The sequence below is a fragment of the Passer domesticus genome, unplaced genomic scaffold (assembly GCF_036417665.1).
Source record: "Passer domesticus isolate bPasDom1 unplaced genomic scaffold, bPasDom1.hap1 HAP1_SCAFFOLD_37, whole genome shotgun sequence".
Taxonomy (NCBI): domain Eukaryota; kingdom Metazoa; phylum Chordata; class Aves; order Passeriformes; family Passeridae; genus Passer; species Passer domesticus.
In genome coordinates this window covers 3,330,351-3,357,436 of record NW_026990149.1, presented here as the reverse complement: position 1 = coordinate 3,357,436, position 27,086 = coordinate 3,330,351, and the positions used below count along the sequence as shown (strand labels likewise).

At 52.8% G+C, this 27,086-nt stretch overlaps 1 long non-coding RNA gene and 1 pseudogene across 1 annotated transcript; both read left to right on the top strand.

Annotated features, from left to right (window-relative positions):
• Window positions 1-27,086, top strand: part of LOC135292537 (zinc finger protein 850-like) — a 337,224-nt pseudogene that overhangs the window by 289,542 nt on the left and 20,596 nt on the right.
• On the top strand, window positions 5,375-9,260 carry LOC135292613 (uncharacterized). Its single transcript, XR_010354844.1, has 3 exons — window positions 5,375-5,470; window positions 7,158-8,187; window positions 9,062-9,260. It is a non-coding gene; the product is annotated as an uncharacterized LOC135292613 (long non-coding RNA).

Here is a 27,086-nt window from a genome sequence, read left to right as displayed (position 1 = left end):
TATCAACAGCCCTCTGTCATTTTCATCCTGTTCCCTGGGCATCTTCCCTTGGCAATGCTCAGGGATGTGCAGGGAGGGGAAGCAGAGCCTGTCAGGCCTGGCTGCAGTGCCTGGCAGCCCGTGCCAAGCTGGGACTGGCTGCAGGCTGCCTGCCCACGGCCTGGAGCCAAGCTCCCAGCATGGAATGGGCTGCACCCAGAGTGCAGGGAAAACAATGGCTTTGCAGAGAATTCTGTGCTTGGGCTCCTCCAGGCTCACCTTGTTCTCCTCGGGGCTGAAGCGGATGCGCACAGCGGCAGAGGCGCCTGCTGGCACCATGTGGTACACACCCCTGGGGCTTGCCAGCTGGAAATAAGGGCAGCTCTCCATGCACACCTTCACCAGCCGAGGAATCTGCAGCAAAGACATCAAATGATGATTTCGCCCCTTGTGCACACAGGACGACAGGAGACCTGTCCCTGCCCTGCTGACATCCCTCCTTGACCCCTTTTCCAAAGCATTTGCAGCTCTGCAGGTACAGGCACATCATTCACAAGGGTCAACTTGAATCCCTTCTCTCTGGCTCCAGCATTTTGGCCAGGGCCAGTGGGGCAGGGCCTGGTGGCAAGGAAGGGCCAAGCAGGTCAGCACCAGCAGGATGGAGACAGAGCACCTGACTGACCACATCAAGTCATCTGCACCATCAGTGCGTGTCCAAAATCAGGGCACAATTCCCAGCACAGGAAGATTTCCACCATCTTGCAGAGCCAGCTGCTGAGACATTTTCTTCATCATGTGTTGCAGCAGATAACTTGCTTTGCTGGACACTCGGGCCATGACAGCACTCTCCTCTTCCAGCACAGGGTTAAAGCTCCAGGTGCCAGCACTCACCTTGTCCTTATTCGTCACAGACAGCACCATTTCAGAGACCTCCCGAGCCACGAAGTTCTCAAACACCATCTCTGGTGGGGAAACCTGAAACAAGCTCTGTTTCGGGGCAGCTGACGGCAGCTGGAGAGGCGAGAGAGAGCAGGGACAGCTTCAGCTGCTGGGAGGAAGGCTCATGAAGGACAATCTTACACTGATCCCCAGTGAAGTGCAGACTCTGGGGGAGCACATCTGCCCAGGACACACTGGGCAAACAGTGGCTCACCCACCTCTGCTCGGAGCTGATCAAGAACTGCTTGATCAGCTTCCAGCAGGCTCAAGCCAAGCTGCTCTTTTGATTTCTCCACCTTTCTTTCTCCACAAGGCCCCTCTCCAGGGCAATCCTGAACCACTTTGTTCCATGTGTCTTACTGCCAGTTTCCTGCTCAACAGCCCACCTGGCTCACCTGCCCCTTTGGACTGTGCTTTCTACTGAGCCAGTCCTGTCACAAAAGCAACTTGAAACACACCTCTAAGCAGGCACTGATCCACAGAAAGCAAATCCATTCCTCTCTGCCCAGGGCCAGTCCCCTGCACATCTGGCAGCCTGCAAAATCTAACACCCCGTCAGGGTCCAACATATTGTTCCAACCCAAAGCAGGAATGCAATTGGTTTTGCTAAATCTGAAGGAATTCCTGCAGGTCCTCGGCCTTCCAAGGCCAACGCTGCCACTGTGGAGGGAATCCTGTGACCCCGAGCATTTGATGGTGACCACACCAAAGCAAGAGGTGGCTCCTTCAGCAGGGGAATGGCACATGGCAATGTTGTGCCTTTGTGTCCCCAGCCTTCCCCCATTGTTTTAGCAATGGCAGCCACACTCCAGCACAGCCCAGCAGCTGCAGCAGAGGTTATTTGTGTTGCCTCAGTGCACATCAGGACTCCCAGTCCACCACTGCCAGCTGCTTGCAATGACAACAGCACCTGGACACTGAGGTGTTTTGCTGGAGGCAAGCCTGTCACAAGCACACACCCTCTTCAAACTTGCCATCAAACAGAAAGGAAAAGAGCAGGAAAAGGCTACCTTTGGACCAGTCTTGCTCAGGTCTATCCATGGGCCAATTCTGGGCAGAATCCTCCCCCCAGTGCTGGCCTCCTTCTGCGTGCTGACAAACTTCTCCTGCTGGAACTTAGAGGGAAGCAGCTGGAAGGCAAAACAAATCCAAAAAAAAAAAAAAAAAAACATATCAGCAAGAAGCTCAGAGATGTGCTTGTTCAGAAAGGCACTTCTTGAGCAAGTGGCACTGGCAAATAATTTGTGATCACAGCCACTAGGATAGTTCTGGAAGCCATGGAAATTACTTGCTGAAATGCATAGCAAGAATAAATTAATAATACAGAGTGCAATACACATACTCCAACCACATGGCTGTGGCCCATTAGTCTCTCTGTGATCTGATGTGACATGTTTGTGGATTTCTGCACTTTGGCCATTTCTTTCCTCTTATGTTTCATAGGATTGAGGCAGTGACCTTTACAGAGAGTGGGAAGGAGCTCTCAGAACTGCCCCAACTCCATCCCTGCACAACACTCACAACTCACAGCAGGAGACAGCACTGCTGGCTGAGTCCAAGAGAAGCAAGAAAGAAAAGCTGTACCAAGAGGGAGGTGCACAGGAATGTGTCCAAGTTTTTCCTCTCTCTGTTAATGAGCATTTGTTTTCTCTGTCTGGGCTGACAGAGCCCTCCAGAGAAGAAAACACAGGGATCTCCTTGCCAGAGCCTCAGCACTGGGGCATCTTCAGCCAAGTGAGCTCCAGACAGCAAGGCACCTTTGTGGCCCTGACTGCAGTGCTGCCTGCAGGGCTGGAGCTGTGCCCACCCAGGAGCTGAGAGAGAACTGCTGCTTTGGGAGCTCTTCTGGCTGGGACCAGCCGTGGCTCTCAAGGCTTTGGGCACAGTTTGAGCTCTCCCCCCCACATGCCCAGGTGCCCAAGGGCAGGTTGGTCACAGCAGCACAGGGCAGTGCCCAGCCTGACAGAAGGAATTCCTGTGGCAAAGGGCAGGCACAGAAGCACATGCTGAGGGCTTCAGCTGCACATTGCTTTCACTTGGCTCCCGTGGCACAGCCAGGCAAGGCACTGGGCTGTCCCTGAAACATCACACAGTGTTCCCTCCTGCACCAGGACAGCCCCCACCAACAGCAGCATGGCACAAAGAGCTGAGCAGGGGCTCTGCAGCTTCCCAGCGCTGCTGGACAACAGGGGCAGGGACACCAGGGACACCAGGGCACTTGCCAGCCTGAGCACAGCCCCAGTGGCTACTCACAGTATTAGGCTGCAGTCTTTCCCTCTGCAAAAGACGAGGTGTTGGTGTCTTTTTTGGGAATCCAGAAGCCATTCTGAAGAGAGGATGTCACAGAGGAACGACAAGGCCTCAGCAAAACTGGAAGGAGCAACAATGGAACTCTGAAAACCCAGAACCCAATTCATGGCAGACTCAAGGCATACACTGCTGCTAAGCATTTTATATCATTTGAAAGTAGCTAAGTGCTTGTTTGGCATAAGTAGCTAGTATTGTTAGGCCTCTAGTTGGACTTTATTTGAAATAGATGACCACCTTGTGCAATTCAAAGATGGATCATACTGAAACCTGGAGCTAAAAAGCTGAGCATGAATAATGCTTAGAACAGACAAAGCTGTAGCTTAAATATTACTTAAAAACAGCTTGCGTGGACCTCCTCTTCTTTAGGCTAAACACCCCCTGCTCTCTCAGCTGCTCCTCACTGGACTTGGCAGAGGCTGCAATGTTATGGTTCATGGCTTAAATATTGCTATAAAGGACATTTTGCCGACTGTGACAAAACTCTATAAAGAAGCTGAGAGCACCCAAGCCCACCCTTCCCTGAAAATGCCTCCTGACTGGAACTTGGGACTGGGAATTCAGCCCCACAAGGGAACTTGAGACAAGATAAAGGTGACACTATTGTCCCATTAGCTCAGGTCTGGGCAGAAGTGAACAAGGCCAAGGGAGAAAAATAGATCCACAACAAAGCCAAAGCCAGCAGCTCTCCTGAAAATCAGCTCTGTCTGCCTTCAGGCTGGGCAAGTCATAGCCACAGACTCCTCTGCTGAGGCCAGGTTTGCACACAAACCTCCCATCAAAGACCTCCACTGTGTCCCCAGAGCCATTCCTGAGCCCTTGCACCAGATGATTGCAGGGCATGCAAAGTAACACAACAGGTCTGAAAATCCACAACCCAATTCATGGCAGGCTCAAAGGATATACTGGTGCTGAAGATTTTCTATTACTTGAAAATAGCAATAGACAGTCAAACTTGCCCCACCCCAGGGAGGTACCTGGGAGGTCCCACCTTGCCCAAATCTGCATTAATCCATTGGAATCTTACATTTTGCAATACCTCACCACAGAGAAGACCAGAAGAGGATTTTATGGTATGCCAATGGGATCCATGGAATGGTGATATTTTTTACTTCATCTGTCTCTGTCATTCTCTTTCTTCCCCCTCTTCCCAACCCCATCTCCACCCCCTTCACCCCACCCCCCCCCCCCCCCCTTTTTCTATTCCTTTCTCTCTCTTCCTCACATTTACTGTTCCATAAAATCCAGACTACTGACTTTGGCAAATTGCCTCGTTTGTACCTCAATTCAGAGGCCTCTCCCTAATAATTTTAATAACCAGATGATAACAACCCACGGAAACTGGAACAGAACTCATTCACCTTGAAGCAGTTTAAGCAATCACTATAGGGAAAAAAAAGTATAGATGAGTACATTTAGAAAATGTTGCATTTCTTCAGTGCAAAAAAAAAGCTCATCAGTAGATGAACTATTGTTCATCCACTCAGCTGTGCATGCCACTGAACTGCTGCACCAGAAGACTGGCATTATCCCATCCTGTATTTCCCTTTGGCCTTCTCTCTCAGAGTGCACATGAGACAAAACCAAACAGTTCAACTTTAGTCAATCTTTACCTTCAAAGGAAATTCACAATCTTTTCCAGAGGCCAATGCTCTGCACGTTGAGGAATCCTCTGCAGAGACCAATGCTCCACGAACTGAGGACTCCTAGCAGAGGCCAATGCTCTGCACGTGCAGGATGTTGTTTGCAGAGGCCAATGCTCTGCACGTTTCGGAATTCTCAGCGGGGCACAATGCTCCGCAAATTCAAAGGACTCACTCGCAGAGACCAATGCTCCGCGAACAATTCACCTGGCGAATCGCCCAGTGTAGCTGCCTGTAGGAGCCCAGGCTGCGCACACCCAGCCAGGGCCGCGTTCTCGGGCAACTGAGGCCGCGCCGCTGTCACAGACGCTGCCGCCCGCGCGGTTACCAGGCAACCGCAGCGCCCGAACGTCGGGGCCGGGCCGGGTTCAGGCGGGGCCGGGTCGGGTTCAGGCGGGGCCGGGCGGGTTCCGGCGGGGCCGGGCCGGGTTCCGGCGGGGCCGGGCGGGTTCAGGCGGGGCCGGGCCGGGTTCGGGCCGGGGCCGGGCCGAGTTCCGGCGGGGCCGGGCGGGTTCCGGCGGGCTCGGGCCGGGGCCGGGCCGCAGTGATTTTCAAAGGAGATTGTCACTTGAACTACTGCCTTAACTTTGTGAAGTCTTTCTGTAAGTATTAGCGAAAGCCTAAAATGTGGTGCTAGAGGCACCTCTGTCAGGTCTGTCCCTTGCTCTCTGTGTAGCACTGGTGTTCTTTCCCGGCTGGAACAGCCGGAGGGCCTGAGCGAGCTGGGAAAGGGGCTCAGCCTGGAGAGGAGGAGGCTCGGGGGGACCCTGTGGCTCTGCACAGCTCCCTGGCAGGAGGGCGCTGCGGGTTCAGGAAGCGCCGGAGCGGCGTGGTTCCCTCTCTCCTCTCCCGCTCAACCTCTTCCTCCCTCCCTCCTCCTCCTCCCCCATTTCCGAAGCCCTCGCAGCCCGCGGGAGGAGTGGAGATAGAGCCGGGACAGGGCGGAATGCAGAGAGGGGATGCCAGGAGTAGGAGTGACTGGGCTGTACTGGGACCATACTGGGATCATGCTGGGAGGGAGTAGGAGCAGCACGATGGCTGCAGCGCTGGGACTGGGGGCACTCCTTGGCGAGAGAAGGGGGGGTGGGACCCCCGGCACGGGACCCCCTTGCTCTCTTTATCCTGCACAGGGACCCTCCTGAATCCCCCATTTCCAGACATCAGGACCCTCTGCTCCCCATTTTCCCGGCCATCCATGGCTCCAGCCTGCAGACTTGCCGTGGGCTTGACGGCCTGGAACACCTTGGAACCCCATTCCTGCCTTTCCCAGCCCCTAGCCCCTCCTTTCTGCAAAACCAGAGACCTCCTGAACTCCCCCTTTCCCAACATCCCAGGTGTCCCCACCCTGGACTCCCCTTTCCTGGGCTCAAGGATCCCCTGGAATTCCCTTCTACCTCTCCATGTCCCTGCCTTCCCCCATTTCCGTCACCCCACTGACACCCTCCTGCACCCCTATTCCTGAGAAACGAGACACACTTTTACCCCTTTGCCGGGCACTGAGAGCCCCCTGTCCCCCCCCAGTTCTCCTGCCCCTGTGTTCCCTGCCCGTGGTACTGTTGGAGCCCGGCCCGGGGTTCCCCCAGTTGGTGTCCATGGGGTCTCTGGATGGGATCCCCTTCCAGCACTGCCGCAGCCGCTGGGGGTGGCGGCTGGAGCCGAGCCGGGATCTCAGCACAGCCAGAGCCGGCACAACGAGCGGCACCAGCACGGGGCCACCGGGGAGCTGCAGGTGCTGCGGGAGCGGCACAGCCAGAGCGGGGCTGAGCGGGGGCAGCCGCGCCTGGGGCATCTCTGGGGCTGCCATGGCAACTGTGGGACTGCCATGGGGATCCGGGAGATGGAGCCCGAGGAATGAACAAATTCCCCAGGGCACAGCTGCGTGGAGTGGCTCCAGAAATATGTCAGATATGGGCGGGAGGAGCTGCAGTGTAAAGGTGGGGAGGGCAGAGTTCCCATGGGAATGTGGGAATTGAGAATGCGGGATTTGGGAGGACAAAATCTGCCAACATGGGAATTACCAAGGGAATTCCATTGATAGATCTGTCATCCCATTCCCATGGGACTTCCATGGTTGAATCCCACTGTTGTCCCATTCCCATGGGAATTCTGTAGATGGATCTCACTGCCATGCCAGTGCTATGGAATTCCATGGGGAGATCTCAGCCCTGTCCCACTGCCATGGAATTCCATGCATGCATCTCACCGTTACCCCATCCCAGAGCCCCCTGATGTCCGTGTGTCCCGAAAAGTGGAACACGGGATCCTGACACTGTCCTGCCATGCATACAGATTCTACCCCTGCACCATTGGGACCAGCTGGATGAAGGGGATGAAATCCCGGATCGTCCACACCTGGGCAGGATCGAAGCGCTGCTGGAGGAGCAGGAGCAGCCCCTGCGCCGGGCGGAGCATCCCGGAATGCCAGAGCCTGGGATCTGCTCCTGGGCTGAGGCTGGGAACATGGAATGTGGGAACTGGGAATTTGGGACTGTGGAGCAGTGGGATGGGGGTTCCCCTCCCCTCCTCACCAGGCCGTGCTTCCCAGAGCTGGAATCCAGCAGGAATCTCACCCTGGTGGTCGCTGTGTCTGTCAGTGCTGCCATCAGCATTGTTATCCTCATTGGATTTGGTGTCTGGAAGCTCCAATCTGGTTCGCTCCAAACCCAACCTGGGGGTCACCCTGTTCTTCTCCCCTTCCCAGACACTTGGAGATCCCCCCATGACCCATCCAGCCCCCCCAAACTCTTCCTTGGGTCACCCCTAAGTCCCCAGTGGGGATTTCTGTGAGTTCCCCTGTGTTCCCCCATTCCCAGGACTTTGGGGGTCCCCCCCGACCTGTTTGTGCCCCCCCTGATTTCTTCCACAGCCCCTCTGTGATGGTGGGGGCTGGGGTCCAAGTGCTGGTGCCTCCCTGCCTGCAGCAGATCCAGCACTGAGGGGAGTCCCTTAGCATCTGGGGTCCCCTGGGGTTAGGGGTCACCCCCCCGGGTCACCCAGGATCTCCCTGAACACGCTGGCACTGCCCATGCTCAGTGAGAAGGTTCATTCCCAGCACGAGGCCTCAGCTGTGTCACTGGCGTTGCCCAGGTACCCACAAAGCCTCCCGGGAACCCCAAACCCTCTGGAACATCCCAGCTTCCCTGGGACCCCAATATCATCCCTAGCCTCTCCAAAAGCTCCCCAAGACTGCAAAACCCCATACAGACCCCCCCAAACCTTCTCAGGACATCAAAATTCCCACAGGACGTCCCAACACCCCTCCAGACCCCCTTGAGAAGGTTCATACCTGGCATGGGATCCCCATCTCCGTCGCCAGCAGGTATCCCAAAACAGCCTTGCGTTCCCCTTGGGATCGCCTAATCCCCCCCTCTGGGACCCCTGAAAACTCCCTTTGGGAACCCCCAAAACTCTACCATGACCTCAAAAACCCCCAGTATACACAAACCCCCCTGGGAACCCCTCACAACAGTTTATGCCCAGCACAGAGTCCCCATCACCATCACCCAGGTACCCCCCAAACCCTCCTGGGGCCCCCAAACCCCCCTGGGACCCCCAACCTTCCCAGGATGTCCAACCCCTCCCCGGGCTCCGCTGTCGGAATCAACGGGAGTGGTGTTGCCCTTTTAAGGGGACTTATAGTAGGACCTGACCATAGCAGGAGCCCTTAAAGCAGCGATGGTAGAGAGAACCCCAAAAATCCACCCTGGGGGGCAAAACGTCCCCTACTGGAGCTTGGAATGGAGGGTGGGGTCCCATAAAAATGTCACTTAAAGCTGTCATGATCCCCCCCTTAAAAGGGGCTTGTGGGGCTGTGTCCTCTCAAACACCCTAAAATGGGGTGGAAAAAACACCCTAGTAGTGTTGAGATCCCCCCAGAAAAATCCTAAAAATGTCCCCTTCAAAGGGGTCTGAAGAGCCTTAAAGGGTCTCAAGGAGGGACAAGGTCCCCTCCTCTGCTGGGGCCTCTCCGATCTGGGAACTCTCCCGTTTACTGCCCTCGGAGGAGCCCTGAAGGATGGCGGGTCCTGGGCAGAGACCCCCCCTCATTTGGGACTGCGGAGGGAACTGGGGGGGCTGGGATGGGGCTTAGGGGTCCTGGGGTAACCTGGAGGACCCTCAGTGGGTCTCACCTCCCCCTGTGCCCCCTCTCCCACCCCTTTCCCATTGTTGCCCCCAAACCTCTACTCCCCCAGATCGGTTTGGGAGTGACCCAGCCCATTCCCGTTGGCCAGGGAGGAGGAGGAAGACAGTGGGATAGAGGAGGAGAAAGATAGAGGGAGAGAGGAGGAGGAGCAGGCAGAGGAGGAGCTGGAGCAGCTGGAGGAAGCACCGCATGCTTTCAGCTCTCTCTGCACTCGCAGCAGCTTCGGCTCGGGACCATCGCCCCCCATCCCGCAGGTGCCTGGGGAGGGGGAGCTCGCCCCAAGTATCCCGGGGGTCCCTGGGTTTGGGATTTTTTTGGGGGTATGTTTGGAGCTTGCAGAGCTCCAAAGCCGAGCCGCAGATGGCCCTCAGGGGGACATCGCGGGGTCCCTGGTGATATGAATAAGAAGCTTGACTAGGCCAATACTCAAGCAGCAATCAATTTATTAATGAATATGGTAAAGTATGAGCAATACAGGGCTGGGTACAGTGGGGGGAATTTTCCCTCCAACTGCACACCGATAGTTGGGGCTTACAGATATTTATAGGGGTTTTCATAAGCTTTTTCAGCAGTTTCTATTCCAAATGTTTGCATCACAATTCTATACACTATTGTGATTTAGTTTTTCTCAGGATGTATCTCAGAAAGGAGTATCCCCAGATGGTGGGGTTCAGCTTCTGAAAGAAGAAAGAAGTCTCTCAGCTGGTGAGGTCCAGGGTCCATATGCGGGTTCACCTTTGAATTGCAAGGACTATAAATCTCATACCAGTGATGTCCAGCTTCCCTTGGTCAAAACTATCAATCCTTGAGTTCTTCTTCCTTTCTCAAGCTGCTTTTGCATATTTTGTTAAGGTGTCGAGATAAGCATCTTTCCTTTTGATATATTCTAATGCTATAGTTTCAAAGATCCTTACTATAAGCAATATTCTGAAATTATATTTCAAAAGGTTATTATTGCAAACTCTTTTTAGCTAGAAGCAGAAAGTTCCTGTCAAACAGCAACATCCTTAAAGCTTTAATTCGAATGCTCCTAAATCAACTTAAGACTTATAAAAGTTAATTGCAAACAAAGGATAGGTTCAAAGGCCTTCTTCCATGCTTTACTTCCTCAGTTATTTATTAGAATTGTCTTCATAACTGTCCCACGGTCAGTTTCCACACATATCCCAATCACAGATATACACATTGCCTGTATGTACCTGACACAAAACACAGCTTTATATTTCACATCGGGAGGTGTTTTTAGGGAGTTGCGGCCATCCCCTGGCAGGCCTCACCTGCAAACTGGGTGTAGGCTGTGTCTTGGAGGAAGGTGCCACGGCCAAAGTCAATCAGTTTCAGCTGCCCGCTGGCCAGGTTGAGCAGGATGTTCTCAGGCTTGATGTCCCTGTGCAGGACCCCGCAGCTGGTGCAGTGCCGCACGGCCTCCAGCACCTGGCGGAACAGCCCCTGCGCCTCCTCCTCCGGCAGGAACCTCCGCTCCGCCAGGAAATCCGAGAGCTCCTGGCACCGCTCCGGACGCTCCAGCACCAGCAAGAAGCTGTCGGGGAGCTCAAACCACTCCAGGAGCTGAATGACACCAGCACAGCCACAGGACACCTTGGCCAGCAGCACGATCTCCAGGGGCGTGCTGGTGCCGTCGGGCTGCGGGAGGAGCACGATGCTGTCAGTGGGGCTGAGGCCATGCCAGGGCTCTGGGACCCCTCAGCCAGCCTGGGATGCTCTGCACGCCCCACTCAGCCCACGCCTGCTCTCCCTGCAGGGCTCCCGGTAGCTCCACGGTTCTGGGCCCCGGCTCCTCGCCGCCCGGCACGGCCCGGCTTGTGCCGCTGGCCCCGCTCACTCACCAGCTCGCCCCAGTGCCGGATGCCATCCCACGACATGCATTGATGGCCACCTGCAAACAAGGGGCAGCAGTAGGCTGAGCTCACTGCCCGCCCCACCGCACCCCGGCCTTTTCCTCCTCCTCCTCCTCTGCCCGCTGCCAGCCCCTCCGCTCACCGGGGTGCCGCCCAAGACCTGTGTTCCCGAGCAGACGCTGCCAAAGCCACTGGGTCCTAGCAGCAAAACCAGCCATTACTGCTCCTGCAAGGCCTCCTGTGCCTTCCCTGCAGGCGGGATGCGGCTGTCAGCACTCGGCCCAGGGCCAGCAACGGCCCCTGACCACCCCAGGCCGGCCGTCCCCACCCACCCCAGGCCCCGGTAGCCACGCTGCCGAATGGCGGAGCTCGGCCCGGGGAAGCCGCAGCAGAGGCGGCGGGAGCGGCCGCGCCGCGTGTGTCCTCCACGGGCCCTAGGAGGAGCTGGGGCCGGGAAGAGGACTGGAGCCCACATGGGGGCCAGGGCCGGGCTCAGGTCAGGCGCAGCCAAAGTGAGGCGATGCCGCCCCGGCCCCAGGCACTGATGCCCGCCCAGCAGCACCACAGCCAGGACAGCGAGAGCCGGGGTGAGGCAAGACCGTGGCGGGATGCCTGGGGCCGGGGATGGGCTGGGGACATGGCCCTGCCCGGCACGGGGAGAGGGACGGGCCGGGGCAGGCACACCGGGAGTGGCTGCGGGGCACCGAGACAGAGTGCGGGACACCGGCAGAGGGAGAGGAGGAAGAAGAGAGACATGGCAAGGGCCGTAGACTCGCTGCTGCAAGACCTGGGGCCATTTGTCCATGTGTCCATTCCACGCTTGGCCCCGCACCCCGGGGCAGCCCCTGAATCTGTCCAAACACGGTAACTTCGCTGTGTTGAGCCCAGATCCAGAGTCCTGACTCCTGCACAGGGGCACGGGAAAAACCCTCGGTCACTGCTGTGCATTGTCCCTGCTGAGGCTCAACACTGGCAGGGCACATTCCCTGCCTGCAGGATTTGTTTCTGACCCAAGCACTGCACTTATGGCTCTGGCATAGCTTTCCAGCAAAACCAGGGCGAGGCAAACTGTGTGTAGCTTGTGGTATTCTGGAGTGTCTAAAACTCGCTAAGCCATCGATCGGAGAGGTGAGATGCATTTGGAATTCATGGCATGGAGAAGTAGTGCAACATAGAAAAGGGGAGCATAGAAATAAATAGAGGAAAAGATCTCACATTGTGCCTTTCCATTTTCATTTCACTTCCGGAAAGCCGTTTCACTTTTCCAGGAATCTTCTCCACAGTCCTGTCTGCTCTTTTCAAGAACCTTCTTTCCTGGAGAACAAGGTTGAGCTTCTGTCACAAGATGTGCCTCCAACTGCAGCTTCTCTTGGCTTTCCATACCGTGAGTGCAGCAAAGCAAGAGAAATGTTTGGATTACTTGACAACTCGTCCTTTCTTTTCCTTGTGGGCTGGGGAGTTGCGCCATTGGGGAGTTTTTCATGGTGCCTGTTCTAACCCAAGAAAACAGGAGGTTTTGTTGGGGACTTGCTGGGGAATGCAAGCCTGACTGAATGCAGAGAAAGAATCTCCAGGACACTCAGGGAACTCCCTGGGCTGGGCTCAGTTCCTGCTGGGACTCTGCAGAGGGCTGGCCTCCAACTGGGATCAGCAGCAGCTGGAAATACCTCTGGGCATCTCCATTTTCTGCTGCTCCAAGGAAGCAATGAAGCCAGTCAAGTTCTGTTTCTTCTTTCTCCTGGTCAATTTTTTCATTTGATTTGCCACTCCAGAGGCAATGTCTGTGATGGTCTCTGTAAGTTGATTCTATTTCAACAGCACCAGCAACAGGGCCGTGTTTGAGTGCTCGGTGAGGCTTTAATTCCCCTCGACTTAGTGCTTAAAGACTTGTGAGCATTTCAATCTCTGCTAATCATGATGCCTGTGACAAAACCATGGGGCTCACCATCACAAAAGCACAGTTGGTAGCAGTGATTGAAAGAGGCAAGTGCAGTTGTACTGATAAAATTCAGGTGGCAAACAGAAGAGGGTCAAGAGCAGCCATGATCTCCAATTCCCAGGGCAAAGGCACCAGCAGCCTCCTGCTGTCAGCTCAGGGTGAGTAAAACAGTGCTGAAAACAGCTCTGGAACCCGATCTTTTCCTCCTCTGAGGGTTGGCTCAGGGCAGCACAGGCAGGCCCTGAGGAGTCAGGGCTGTGTGTGGGTGCTGGTTGCTCTACTCCAGGATCAGCTGGAAAAGCCCTTGGGAGCCGAGGCAGGAGCAGGCGGGAAGGGGCCGGCGCTGCTGCTGCTCCTGCCCGGGAGCCCCGGCTGGGCCGGGCCGGCGCCCGCTGCGCTGCGGCTGCTGCTGCTGCCAGAGCCGGGCGGGACTCGGGGACAGCGACGGACACGGGGGGACAGCAAAGGCCTGGCGGCTGCAGGGATGTTGGTGCTGGGGCCAGCGCCAGCACAGAGCTTCAGCCCGCAATTAACCCAGAGGGAAACGCTGGGGAAAGGCTCCATTTCAGCCTTTCTTTACTGGTCGCTGGGAAGGGACTGAAATTAAAGAAGACAAGCAGGACGTGACCCCTTCTCCTTTGGGGGGACCCCCGTGCCTGGGGCTTTGAGGGGTTATGAGGGGCCATGAAGGGCTGTGAGGGACTGTGAGGGGTCATGAGAGGTTGTGAATCACAGAATCACAGAATCTCTAGGTTGGAAGAGACCTTTAAGATCATCGAGTCCAACCCATGTTCTAACACCTCAACTAGATCATGGCACCAAGTGCCACATCCAGTCTTTTTTAAAACACATCCAGGGATGGTGACTCCACCACCTCCCTGGGCAGATGACTCCAGTATTTGACCACTCTTTCTGTGAAAAACTTCCTCCTTAAGTCTAGCCTGTATCTCCCTTGGTGCAGCTTGAGACTGTGTCCTCTTGTTCTATCTGTTGTTGCCCGGAGAAAGAGACCGACCCCCAGCTCACCACAGCCACCCTTCAGGAAGTTGAAGAGAGTGATAAGGTCACCTCTGAGTCTCCTTTTCTCCAGGCTAAACAATCCCAGCTCCCTCAGTCGTTCCTCATATGGCTTGTGTTCCAAGCCCCTCACCAGCCTCGTGCTCCTCTTCTCTGAGGGGTCATGAGTGGCTGTGAGGGGTCATGAAGGGCTGTGAGGGGCCATGAGGGGCTGTGAGGGGCCATAAGGGACTTTGAGGGTCCATGAGGGGCCATGAGCTGTGAGAAGCTGTGAGGGCTGTGAGGGGTCATGGGGAACTGTGAGGGGCTGTGAGAGACGAAGAAGGGCCATGAGGGGCCATGGAGAACTGTGAGGGAGCCATGAGGGGCTGTGAGGGGCCATGAGGGGCCATAAGGGTCTGTTGGGGTCGGCCGTTACTTGTCTGTGCCCCAGCACGGGAAAAGGTGGTTTTGGGCAGGCCGCGCTTTGAAAAAGGAGTCTGGACTCTTGCTTTTTCGGTCTTCGGTTGTGTTTATTGTTTCTTATCTACAAAGTTTTTCTGTCTGCTCAGCCGAGGTCTGATCAGCAAGACAGCCAAGGGCACTCTCTCCCGCCCACGGGGCGGTTGTCTCTTTTATAGTGACAACTACGTAGAAGATATTTACCTTCTATTTCCAGTACTTGTGTTCCTTGTTAGCAAGTGCACCTTCACCATGAACCAATCCACACATGCCAACATCATCCTGAACATGGATGCCAAGGAGAAGAAAGAAGAAGGACAGGGCACGCCCAAATCCCTCCATCTTAGAACCCCTGACCCCCATGTACAAGATTCAAAACCCCCCTGTACAGTGCTCTAAAATTTTTCCCTTCACCCTGTGATTGCTACTACTATGCTACTTAAACTTTTGTGCCTGTAATTCTTCATATAAGGTTGGCAATTTGCTCCATGAATTAAGATGGAATTTCCAGGTGTCTTTGGCTTCCTGCCAGGGTGTCCGAGCCCCTGCCAGGGCTGTGAGACATCCAGGGCATCCAGAGAGATGCCCTGGGTTCCAACATGGAAGGAAGGATAAAAGGAAAGCAATGCTCTCTAAGACTGAGGCTGACTGAGCTCCATCCTCCCAGCCAGCTCCCCTACCCAACACTGGGTTTAGCAGTCACCCGGGCAGAAAGGGCTTATCAAGCCTTCTGAGAGGCCAGCAGAGTCCCGATAAATCCATCAGGGAGGCTTCTCCCTGCTCATCCCTCTGGTGTGTCCACAGCACTCGTCGAGGATGTCACATTAATCTTCGAGGAGTACCTGATCTGCAGCAGCACCGACCTCGAGCACAAGCTGCAGTCGGTGGAATGCGCCAGCCTGTTTGTCACAGATGAGAACAGATTCATCTTCAGCAAGGCTCAGGTTGGGCAAGAGGCTGAAGCTCATTTCAATATTTACAACGCAAGCTGTCTGCCATGCGATGTGGTGCTCTCCATCGAACCCCTGCCTGGAGAGGTAAGAACAGGAGGCCAAGGTGGTGGCTGCCCTCTAAGGGCCGTGTGAGAGCCTGTTTTGTTCTCCAGATGCATTGCTGCCTGTGGCCCAGATTAGGCTAGCTCAGTGCAGGTCAAACTGCAGGGGAGAGCAGCAGAGCCAGGGAGCAGACATGCATTCTGCATGTCTGGGGCAAGGTTTTGGCTCAAACCGCTGGGTCTTTGATGGGAGAAGTGAGTCCTTCTGAACCTCTCTTGGAAGCACACGCAGAGAGGGGCTGTTATGAACTGACATGCCAGGGCTCAAAGCAGAGCATTTCCTCAGGCTCCCTGGCTTTTCCTTCTCTTTGAAGGCCAGCTCTAGGTTATTTGCAGGGTTTTCTGTGCAGTGCCCACCTCCCATATAGGTGGGTGCAGCTGCCAGCCCTCAAAACATACAGTGCTTTAGCACAAGGTCAGCATTCCCCAGGAGGGAGGGAGCCTGCCCAGGGAAGCAGGAAGGAGACACACTGTCTGGGACTGCTCACAGTAATGCATTTATGAATAAAACCACGTCATGTTGAAAGGTGTTTCCTCCTAACACTGCTCTCTGGGTTCCCCCAAGGCAAAAAGCCCTATCAACAACATTTTCAAGTTACATCCAGTCCAGATGTCTGTTCCCAGCTCATCCTGTGCCATTGCTACGGTGACCTTCACCCCACCAGAGGAGCAGAACTACAACTGCACTTTCAAGGCTTCCCTTGTCATCCCAAAAGGGTAAGTGAGCCTGTGAAATACTCTCTGGTAGCTGCCTCTCCACTGGGAAGGCACAGACCTCTTGTTAGCTCTAATGCTTTCAGTAGCCTTAGGCAGAGTACTTGGCATGAGATGATCTGGGAGGCTCTAAGAACTCTTAGAGCAGAAGCATGAGGCTGATGGTTTAGCCTGTGTGAGGAACTGTGAAGAGAGGGAAATACTAGGTAGCCAGCTGTAAGTTACTGAGATGTGCTTCAGCTGAGCTGGGGGTTTCCAACGGCAAAGGCTTAGATGAAGCAGTTTCTGTGCCAGCAGTCAGCAGTCACATTTTCCTCTTTTGTTTCTGTAAAATTAAGTGATCCTCTGTGACGTGACTCCCTGGCATACATTAAGCTCTTTTATGGGAGTGATTGGAGCTGGTATAAAAGAGGAGCCCAGTTCCTCTGCCCTGGGACCTGTGGACTGGGGCTTTGAGCTTCCCTTCCTCAACCATTTAGTGGCTGAACCAAGAGAAGACTAACTGCTAATAAGAGATTGTATTTTTTACTGTTCTTGGAAAAGATCTTTCTTGAGAACGACAATGCTTTCTTTTTGCCTTCTTGCTTTTGGACTGATTTCATGCTGTGCTTTTTCTTGTTGTATAAGTCTCATCTCACTGCAGCATGGGGATTTGCCATATCTCGTCTGGTGCCGTGTTATTTCCCTGCTGTACTGCATTATTCAATTAAGTGAAGTTATTTGTAACTGTTATTGTGGAAGGCTTCGGCTCTTTGGAACAGATTCCTCGTGTGAATGGCCCTGAGTGGATTGGGAAGAGGCTGGTGGGGGGCTGTGTTGTGGGGTACAGGAACAGCAGGCAGGGAAAAGACAGTGGGTGGCCCTTGCAGCTTTGCTTGCCCAATGAGAAATGGGTTAGTGCCAGCTGAAATTGTTTCTGTGCCTCTCCTGCAGCTCTGTGGGAATTAAACCCCAAAGCCTGACCTTCACCATCAGTGGGAAGGGGCATGAGCCACGGGTGACAGTCGTGTGCCCAAGCGCTCGCAGCAAGAGGGGAAATGCCATGCTGCGCTTCAAGAGGCTCCAGCTGGGGGATTCAGAGATGCTGCCCCTGGTCATCCGTAATGATGGCATCATACCTGTCAAGGTGAGGAGGACCTGCTCAAGGGATGGTCTGGTTTGGGAGCAAGTGCTTGTGGCAGAAGGGAAGGGTCCCAAAAAACATGGCAAACCTGTGAGGAGGTGTCAGAAATTCTTTTGAAACAAGTGACTGATGTCTGTTCTGTAAGAAAGGAGTTCTTGGAAATTTTCTGTCCAGTCTTTCTTCTATAAGTTGAACACCAGAAAGGTGGTGGATTATTTTCCCTCCTGTCTCTCAGGTCACCTTTTGTTCTCATGGACATGTATGATTTCCCAGTTCCATTAGATTGTATTTCAGCCCACTTTAGTACATTTTAAGTAAACTTAATTGTGGTTGCATTACGTCCTGCCAATTATGTTTTGTCCCATTTGGTTCTGTGTCAGTTCTATCCAGATGCCTCTGAACACCCTTTTTTTCCCGCTGGTTTGACTTAACTTTTGGGCTAAGTGCTGTTTCTAGTGGGAGAGGTTCTGGGCTCCCATGCGGGACCAGCAGCACTGCAGTGTCAGGCCTCGTGCCATCTTGTATTCACACCAGTACCATTGTGCTCTGTGTTCCCTTTTCTCAGTTTATGTTACACCTGGAGGATGAGCACAGAATGTTCTCCTTGAAAGGCAGGGCCTCTGCTGTCAAGGTGTTCCACAATGGAGATGTGGAAGAGGATTCAGCTGGAAACGGTAAATTCATTACCCATGAAGTGCAATCATGCACAGAGGGAAAACGTGTGCCCTGCTCTTGGCTTCTCTGAGCAGCAGCCACATGTTAGGCACAGTTTTGTCCCTTGGGCCCTCTGTCTCCCAGCCTTTTCTCGGGGGCTTTTTGCAGGGTTTCCTCCTAGGAAGTTGCAGGAAGTTCTTCTGTTCTGCTAGACGTGGTGGGTTGAGTTGTGGGGGACTGTCACTACCTCAGTGGACCCTCTGAGGTATTTGCTGCACATGGCATGGTACCAGCCTGAGCAGACACAGCCCTTGAGCACTCAGATAGCCAGCAGAAGCTGAAAGCACTCTTTGGCTCAGCTTTCCATATGGCTGGAGCTGGTGGGAAGCAGATGGAATGAGGGCTGGGCATCAGCCTGAGGTTAAGCTGCTTAAGTGGTGCTGTGTCTGGGGGTGGCAGGCTTGTGAACATAGGAAGAGGGTCTGCAACAACTGGGGGTAGAACCAGTGCTTAGAAGGCAGCTGGTTTCAACCTCTTATTCCTCATATATCCTATGGAAATATTTCCTCAGTACAGCTGCAGCACTTAACTCTGATTTCCATTGCTGTGCAGAGAGCAAGTCCACAAAGCCTTTCTTCCTTCTGAATCACGGGCAATCGGCAGAGTTTGATGCCATTTTCAAACCCACCCTGGCTCAACGTGTGGAAAGGCAGATTGGTGTGTTAGTGGGGGACACCTACTCTAACAAGACCGTAATTGAACTGGTGGGTGAAGGCCACGAGGACAAATTCACCCTTGATGGATTAGAGGAAGGCACTGAGGAGAGGAATGCTGATGGCAGCCTGAAGGAAAACATCATTGATGGTAAGAGGAGAGAGTGCCAAGGTGGAGCAAGGAAGAGGAAAATATCTGATCATATATGTCTCCCCTCTAGCCAGTCCTGGATGCCACCCACGGGACTTGGTGGCCTTTGGGGGTGGCAGCCATGCATGCAGAGCAGTGTGTGCTGTGCTGCACATCACTGGCTTAGGGATGTGTCAGGGTGTTTGCCTGGAAGTGGTGGAACTGCCTGGGGAACTCCCTGGCAGAGGGGGAAAGGCTTGGAGCTAGGAAGCATTGAACATGCAGGTGTCTGTGCACGTGAGGGGGGCAGGTGGAGCTCCCTGCATGCTGAGGTCCCTTGCTCTCCTCCTTAACAGCTGTCAGAGTGAATCACATTCAGTTTGGGGACTGTCACGTTTGGGAGCCCTACTGCAGGACCTTCACCATCACCAGCCACGCCGAGATGGTCATGCGCTTTGAGTGGGAGGCAGAGGCCCCATTCCGGTTCTCCCCCAAGGTGAGCATGGACTGCCTCTGCCTTTCCCCATCACTCAAGCCCTGCCCTGGTGTGCCCAGGAGCTGGCACGGAGCCCTCACATGCCACTGATAGCCCATTCCAGTGCCACGTAGGAGATGCAGTCCCTGGCTTGGCTGGGCCAAGGCTGCTAGCCTTGCAGAAAAGGCTTCATGTCATGGGAGGTGGCACCTTCTGTTCATACTTTTGTCTATCCAACTTCATGTAAATCCACTCTGAGGTGCAGATTCCTGGCACAGGTGTTCACCCCATCGGTCCCTTTTGCTGTCAGTCCTGCCCTTGGCAGTGCTTCCAGTTTGGTCTTGACTCCCTGATTCTCCCTAGGTGGGACACCTCCATCATGGCTGTGCCAAGGACATCACAGTGACCTTGATGTCAGATGTCCCAGTCACCTTCAGGAGGCACCTTGTGAAATGTAAGGTGACCAAGATCGACTTTGAGCTGCCGAAAAAGAAGGTTCAGGACTGGGATGACCAAATGACCATTGTCATGTGGAAGAATACCACCAGGAAAGACCCGGCAGCCAGGTGGCCTAAAATAAAGAAGGTAAGAAGCAAAACAGCAAAAAAACCCCAACCCAGCTTTTACAAAAAGAACCACCATAGCACCATCACTGCTGGCTGAGCAGCTCCTGCGTCCTCTGGACATTAGACAGACGTGAGGTTCACCAGCTGTGCGTTCCAGAAAAGAGGTGGAAGCACAGTGACCAGATACACTCACACAAGATGGGGAAGCCTTCTGACAAGAGACCTTTAGCCACACACAACTATCAGTCTGCACCACAAGCACAAGTGTTGCAGCCCGTATTGAATGGAAGGCAATGCTTTATGATTTTATCCCATTTTATGCTGTTAGAAATCTCTTCATCTGATTTGGTACCCTTTCACCAACAAGGAATTAAGTCTGCTGCACTCTCTGTCTCTTCTTTTGAAGTGGAGAGAAATCCACTTCTCCTGCATATGCTGGTGAACTCCAAGTTTTGTCTGCATGAGAATTTGCTTGTGGTCTTTGTATTGTGTGGGATATCTCATCATGGAGTAACCCAGGAACTGTATGACTCTACGGAGGAGTCCAGAGAAGGATCATCTCCAGAGACTCTTGCTTTTATTGTCATTATTGCCAAACACACTCCTCTTGGTTGAAAGTTCTTTCCCAGTTTCTGGGCCATTTTTAGGCCTCTAAAGCATCCTCTTTTCTATCAGAATATCTGCAACTGGAGACTTTCCCAGTGAGATCTTTCACATTCCAAAATGCACATCCCCAGCTCCCAGCAGTGTGGCTGTTGCTCCAGACACGACATCTGGAGAGCACTTGCTCCTAAGACAAGAACAAAAAGATGCTTTCTAGAACTCTTCAGTCTTGGGGTCCTCCATCCACAGAGCTCTGGCAGGGAAGCCCTAATTTTGAGACTTGCTGGATTTATAGGGGACCAGAAAAAAAGCCAGTCACTCTGCAAGGTTGAAGTAAAGGGACTGGAATGCAGCTACAGTCTCCATGGGGATATTAACAGCTGTGGTAGTGACTGCTTGGATCAGTGGCTAGAAACAACTACTGCAGCAGAACAGTCCCAATTTGGTCATCTTTCCAGGGAAGTAAAAATGAATGGTCCTTTCTAGTCTCTCTGTGAGGCTGATCTTGGAGGCCAGAAGACTGCCCTTCTCAGCCTGACTTTCTGGGCTCTGCTCAGTGATTCCTCCCTCCTGTGTTTGCAGGTGGTCAAGACAGCCCCAGAACCAGCTCACACTGTGGTGGAGAAGAGCAGGCAGGAGGTCGAGGTGTACCTCAGTGCCATTGTTGCCTACGCCCAGTTCCACCTGGACACGATCATGGTTCAGTTCAACAACACCTTGCCCTCCGAGACAAGGACAGCCACGTGAGTGCTGGAGGCCAGGCACAGCTCCTCCTGTGAGCAGGAGCTGCCTTTGCCCAGGGCTGCTGCAGTGCCTGCTTCCCAGAACTCCACCCCAGCCAAAACTATCGGCTGCCGGGGGCTGTGTACAAATCAGGGAGGGACGGGACTGCTGGGGAATATGTCTTTAGCTGTTTTATTTTCCAGCATCAGCCTCATTACACGGTTATGACAAAGGGAAGATGCCAGCAACTCCCATCCCCAGCAGTAGATAAAGAACTTAATCTTACAACTTACTTTAAAAGTTTTTTGACCAATCACACAAAGCAAAAGCATATTGACAGTAGTTCCATCCAACCGCTATAAGCACATGTACCTTCAGTTAAAACAATGCTTGCTTATTTTGAATACAATACTGTCAATACAAAACATTGTGGTGAATGTTTTAAGTGTGGGGACAGGAGGCTTGACTCCATTTTTCTTAGAAGGTTGATTTATTATGTTATAGATTATATTAAAATACTACATTAAAACTATGCTAAAAGAATAGAGAGAAAAAATAATCAGAAGGCTACAAAGAGCAAGACTAGAATAGAATACATAACAAAAATCCTGTGACTGCTCACAGCCTTGACACAGGCAGCTGTGATTGGTCATCAATTGAAAACAATCCACATAGACCAATAAAAGATGCACCTGTTGCATTCCACAGCAGCAGATAGTTATTGTTTGCATTTCTTTCCTGAGGCTCTCAGCTCCTCAGGATGGGAAAAATCCTAGCAAAGGATTTTTCATAAAATATCATAACTAGACAATATCTGCTTGTAAGCCTTAAAACACAATGCACAGAGCTCCATTATTAAGCTTAGAACTTCCAATAACTCGCTAGATATACTTTTCAGCAGCTTAGGGAGCTATTCTAGACAAGCATTAAGACACAGACCATTGTTCTATTTGTCTTTACTTACTTTCTACTTCTTACATCATTTTTCTGCTGACAAATCTTATGGCTACTGCTTAGCTCTAATCACATTTCTGCTGTCTCTGAGGCTTGCCTTTTGTAGCTTTCCCAAAACCCTCTGATTTTAAGGATTCCCACAAAAATCAGCAGTGGCCCCTTTACGTGCATGTGAAGCCAAGCAGGAGATGGTGGTCAGGAGAGGCTCAATGCTGCCATAGGTTTCTGCTGAGAACGGCCATGGCTTTGCTTTCCCTGCAGATCACCTGTCCTCCTCTGCTCAAGAATAAGTTTGCAGTCAAACCAAGACCTAAAGGCCAGAGTAAGCCCCTTAGCTTCAATGTGCTGAGCACCATGTTGGCCATTTCCTCTAAACTTCCAGACTTTGAAATACTTTCTTGGGCCACCCAGGACAGCAGTCTGAGCATGGCAGGGTTGCCTGGAGAAGATGCTTCTCAGGAGAAAGTGGTACCAGGAGTCCATCAGACAATATTACTGTACTATTTGCTTTATACTTAATGGACTTTCTGTTTTTTCTAATTCCTCCTACTTGCTTTTCAGTTTCACGATGCACAACACAGGGGAGGTAGCCCTGAAATACTCCTGGGAGAAAGCTGCAGAGACTGAACCAGTGAAGGAGCCATATTCAACCACTCTGATGCATAAGGGCATTTCACTTGCTGAGGGCCTGGGGAGAAGACCCTGCACTTCACTCCAAAACATGAATTGCTTTTTCATCCTTGTCCATCCATCCACTTTCATCAACATTTTGCCAGCTGCAGCTGGAGAGTTTTCTCCTTGTCCCCCTCTGCCTTTCAGCCCCTTCTGTTCTTCTCTGCCACTCCTGCTCTGCAAAGGAGCTGAGCCAGGCTCTGGGGACAGCCACGTGCTGGGTCAGGACTGGGAAGGGGGATGTCAGGTCATCTCTTTGATGAGTCTGAGACTGGGAAAAACGGTGGTGTAACGAGCGAGCTGCCCTGCAGCCACTGTCTGTGCGCAGTTCCCCACGGCAGGGCAAATGCAAAGTCACTGTCTAAAGCCAGCTCTCCTGCTTGGCACAGGAGTGTGTGCTGCAGGCAGAGACCCTGCTCCCAGAGGCTCTGTTTCCTGCCAGAAGAAAGTACTTAGCCAGAGATGCTCCAAGTGCATCCCAGCTCTCTTCCACCCACCTGCAGCAGGAGGCAGTGCTGCTGGGAAGACAGGATTTTGTCTTGGAAAGGTGTCCTCTTCCTCCCTGCAGGTCGGTTCCTCTCCTACGATACCATGAAGCATCGCAGAAAGCTGCTGAGTCTTTTCTGGTGGGAGCAGGACCATCCTCCTGAGACGCCTCCTAAAGTGCGGCGGCTGCGGCGGCCTGCCAAGCAGCAGCAGCAGGATTCCAAGCAGGAGCAGGATCCCGAGCACCAGGAGGAGCAGCCAGAGCAGCAGCAGCAGGAGCAGCACGAGCAGCAGGAGCACTCCAAGAAGCTGCGCCACTCAAAAGAAAAGAACCTGTCTCCAAAGCGTGCCAGCTCCTCCCTGGATGTCTTCACCGATGCTAAGCATGACCTGTTCTCCATCAGCCCCTAAATGGCACCATCCCTCCTGGCCAGAAGCAGACCTTTCACCTGCAGTTCAAGCCAAAGTGCACTGGGAATTTTAAGACCACCCTGCTGTGCAGGTGGGAAACGTCTACACGCTTGCCAACTCATGCTACTGCAGGGTGTCACTGAATCACAGGGTGGGACAGGGTGGAAGGGACCACAGTAGGTCATCTGGTCCCACTTCCCTGCTCAAGTGGGGTCATCCCAGAGCACATGGCACAGGGCTGTGTCTGGAGGGCTCTGGAATAATTCCAGTGAAGGACACTCCACACCATCTCTGGGCAACTCGTTACCTGCACAGGAAAAAAGTTCTTCCTCAGGTTCAGGTGCAATTTCCAGTTCAGGTTCTGCCCATTGCCTCTGGTCCTAGTGCTGGGCATCACCAAGCACAGCCTGGTTCATCCCCTAACACCCTCCCTTCAGTCCCTCTGACTGGGATGGGGAGGTGGGAGACAGGCAGCCCCAGAGAGGCGGCAGAAGCACCCACACGAGCACAGAAAGATCATCATCTGGCCTTGGTAGGGAGGCACTGGGAAAATAGACACTGTATGAAACAGTAAGCTCCTGGAGGCTTGCAAATCTGGAACAAGAGATCCAGGGACCAGACAGTCCCAAGCTCTGCTTCCTTTTGGGACAAGCAAGGCCTGCTTCTCTACATGGGACCCTGTGTGCTGTAGTTGATGCCCAGGCATTTAACTGGTCATGTTCCTGCCCTTGCAGCTCTGCAGCCTCCATGCAGCGAGTGCAGTTGTTTCATTTGCTGCTCGCTGCTTGCACAGAGAGAAGATGCAGCACTGTGTGCTCTGCAAGGCGACGGAAAAGCGGCTGGCTGGGAATGTTCATCTGGCTAATACCAGTCCCTTTCTTCCTAGGATTCCTAACCTGGAGCCGACTCACAAGATGGGGCAGGTGACTGTGAAAGGCAGAGTCCAGGAATGGAAGAATCTCGAGGAACCATTAGTGCAGATGGAGGAAGGCCAGGGACCCAAGGAGGAGGTGCTCTGGAGACCACCACCCGAGGGACAGCATTTGTGTGAGCTGGAGCATCCAGCAGGAGCCGGCAACATCGTGCCTTCTGAGGATGATGATGATCTCCCACTCTTCACCAGAGATGTCTGGAGCTGCCCTCCCAAGCTCCAAGAACATCTTTATCTTACCTTTTAGTTAGCTAAGTTACCTAACTAATTGTTTGTTAGATTGACAAGTAGTTGATAATTGTCAGTTCATTGTTAATAAACAATTGTTAATAAATTGTTAATTGTCATCTTGTCTTGGTTTTAAAGACGGGTGTCTGCGGGACCTCTCTGGAATGGAGAATGTGACCCCCTTCTCTCCATATTATTATAATTTTGAAATTAAGGGGCTTTCAGGAAGAGATATGGGAAAAGGAGTAACAGTTCTTTGCCAGTACGTACAACAAGGCAAACAAACAACAACACCAGCAGCAACAACAAACAGAACCAGGTGCCCAACCACAGCCTTCCCTTGGCTGTAGGCACTTTCCCTTTGGTGTAGTTCCTGTCACAACCAGGCAGGGAAGGGAGGCAAATAATGAATAAAGCAATTGCTAGAGAAACTTTAATTATTATTGAGGGGCCCAGAAAGGGACCCAGCACCCGAGGTGTGGCCTCACCAGTGCCCAGCACAGCCGGACAATCACTGCCCTTGTTGGGAAGGGTGAAAGTTTGACAAGGATGTCTCACAGAAATGTATGCTTGACAGAAAGATTTTTGAGTGTAGAATCTGAAGAAGGAATAGAAATGAAAGCAAGTTTTGATGTAGAAGAAAAGAATTGCTGAGCCAATCTTACTGGATAGCTAAGAAGGTAAAGGATATGTTAGTTTGTTGTAGTGTGTTTTTATACCTTGTAATGGTTTTGGTTTTGTATCCCCTTATTTTTCCCAAATGGTTTCCTCCTGATCGTACCCCTTCCCTTTACCTGTGGAATCCCTCTCCTTTGTTGAGATTATCCCCAAATCCCTGTCAATCTGTCAATCAGACTCTCTGTCAATCACTCTGTCAGCATCCCATCCTTTCTATCTAGAACTTTCAGTTCAGGTCATGGAGTGATTAGTCAGAGGCCAGGGGTCAGCCCCCCAAGTGCTACCCCCATACGCTATCCCAAATGTCCATTCCCCAAGTTTTCACCCCTGAAAGTTCTTTATTGGTCAGCAAACTTACCTATTTTTTGGTTCACACCTCCCTTTAAAATGTAATCTTGGCACCTCTCCCAGGTACTCTGGGCAGGGGCCCCCTGAGGTGGGGAGCTCCCAGGAGCTCCGAACAAAACCTTGGATTAACCCCTGCTAAGAGTCGGTCCTTTCATGCTCCACCCATGTCTCCAGCGTCTCTTCTGCTGCAAAGGTGACTAGCCTAGCTGCCCTCGGCACCCTCGGGGCACAGGAGAGTGTCCCCCTGCTGTCGGCCTTGTCGGGGCTGCCCGGCGCTGTCTGCCGACCCGGGGCTGGCCGGGGTTCCTGGGGGGCTCCTGGAGAGATGGAGACATTAGTTAGAGCGTGTTTTTATGGCTTAGAGCAAAGGATAAACCCACCTCAGACAAGAAGATGTTTTTACCAAGCAAAAAGATTCCACAGGCAAACACAACTGCTGATGTTGCAAGTAGAAAAAAGGTCTCAGAATTTTCTACTGCAAGGAAACTGAAAAACAATTTCGTTCTTCAATTGTAATGTACTAACTTTTAGTGATTGAAGTATTGTTACATGAATATGATAATTATAGTAGTTATGATAAGCTATATGTAAAAATTAAGGTATAGATTGGTTCTTCTGTGTGAGGATACTCAGCAAAGAAAATTTTATTATGCATTGTAACCAAAATTCAAGGGACTCCAGGTTTGGAGCTGGAGCTGACAGCTGTAGGCGCAGGCTCTGTCACCCACAACCCTGGACTGCTGAAACATCTTGGATACAATGAACTGCATTTTGAAGAGCCGCCTGGAGTCCCGCATCGCTCATTCAGGCTCTTGCTGCCCTGGTTCTCAGGGCTACACTATTGCTGATACAGGCACAAAGCTATTTGCCTTCTTGCCCACCTGGGCACCCACCTGGGCACCCACCTGGGCACCCACCTGGGCTCAGGTTCTGTTGTCATTCAGCTTCCCAACCACTTTCCACAGCTGGGAGCTGCAGAGGGTTAGTGTGGCCAAAGTGTACGACCTGGCCCTTGGTCCTGTTTAACCTCATGCCAGTGGTCTCAGCCCATGGATCCAGCCTGTCCAGGACCCTCTGCAGCCTTCCTGTCCTCCAGCAGATCCGCTGAAAAATATTATTGTAAGCACTGATTGGCGAGGGGCAGCATGGCCATGGCCAGCAGTCCCAATGCCCAGGGGGTGGGGGGAGATGGGATCTTTGTTTTCCAGCCAGGCTCCCAGCCAAGAGCAGCAAAAGCCAAGGTAGAAGACAGATGTGCGGCAGCCAGGAATTCAGGTCAAAGCTTCATTTTCTCCAGAAAAAACAAAACAAAACAAAACAAAACAAACAAACAAAAAAAAAAAACAAAACAAAAA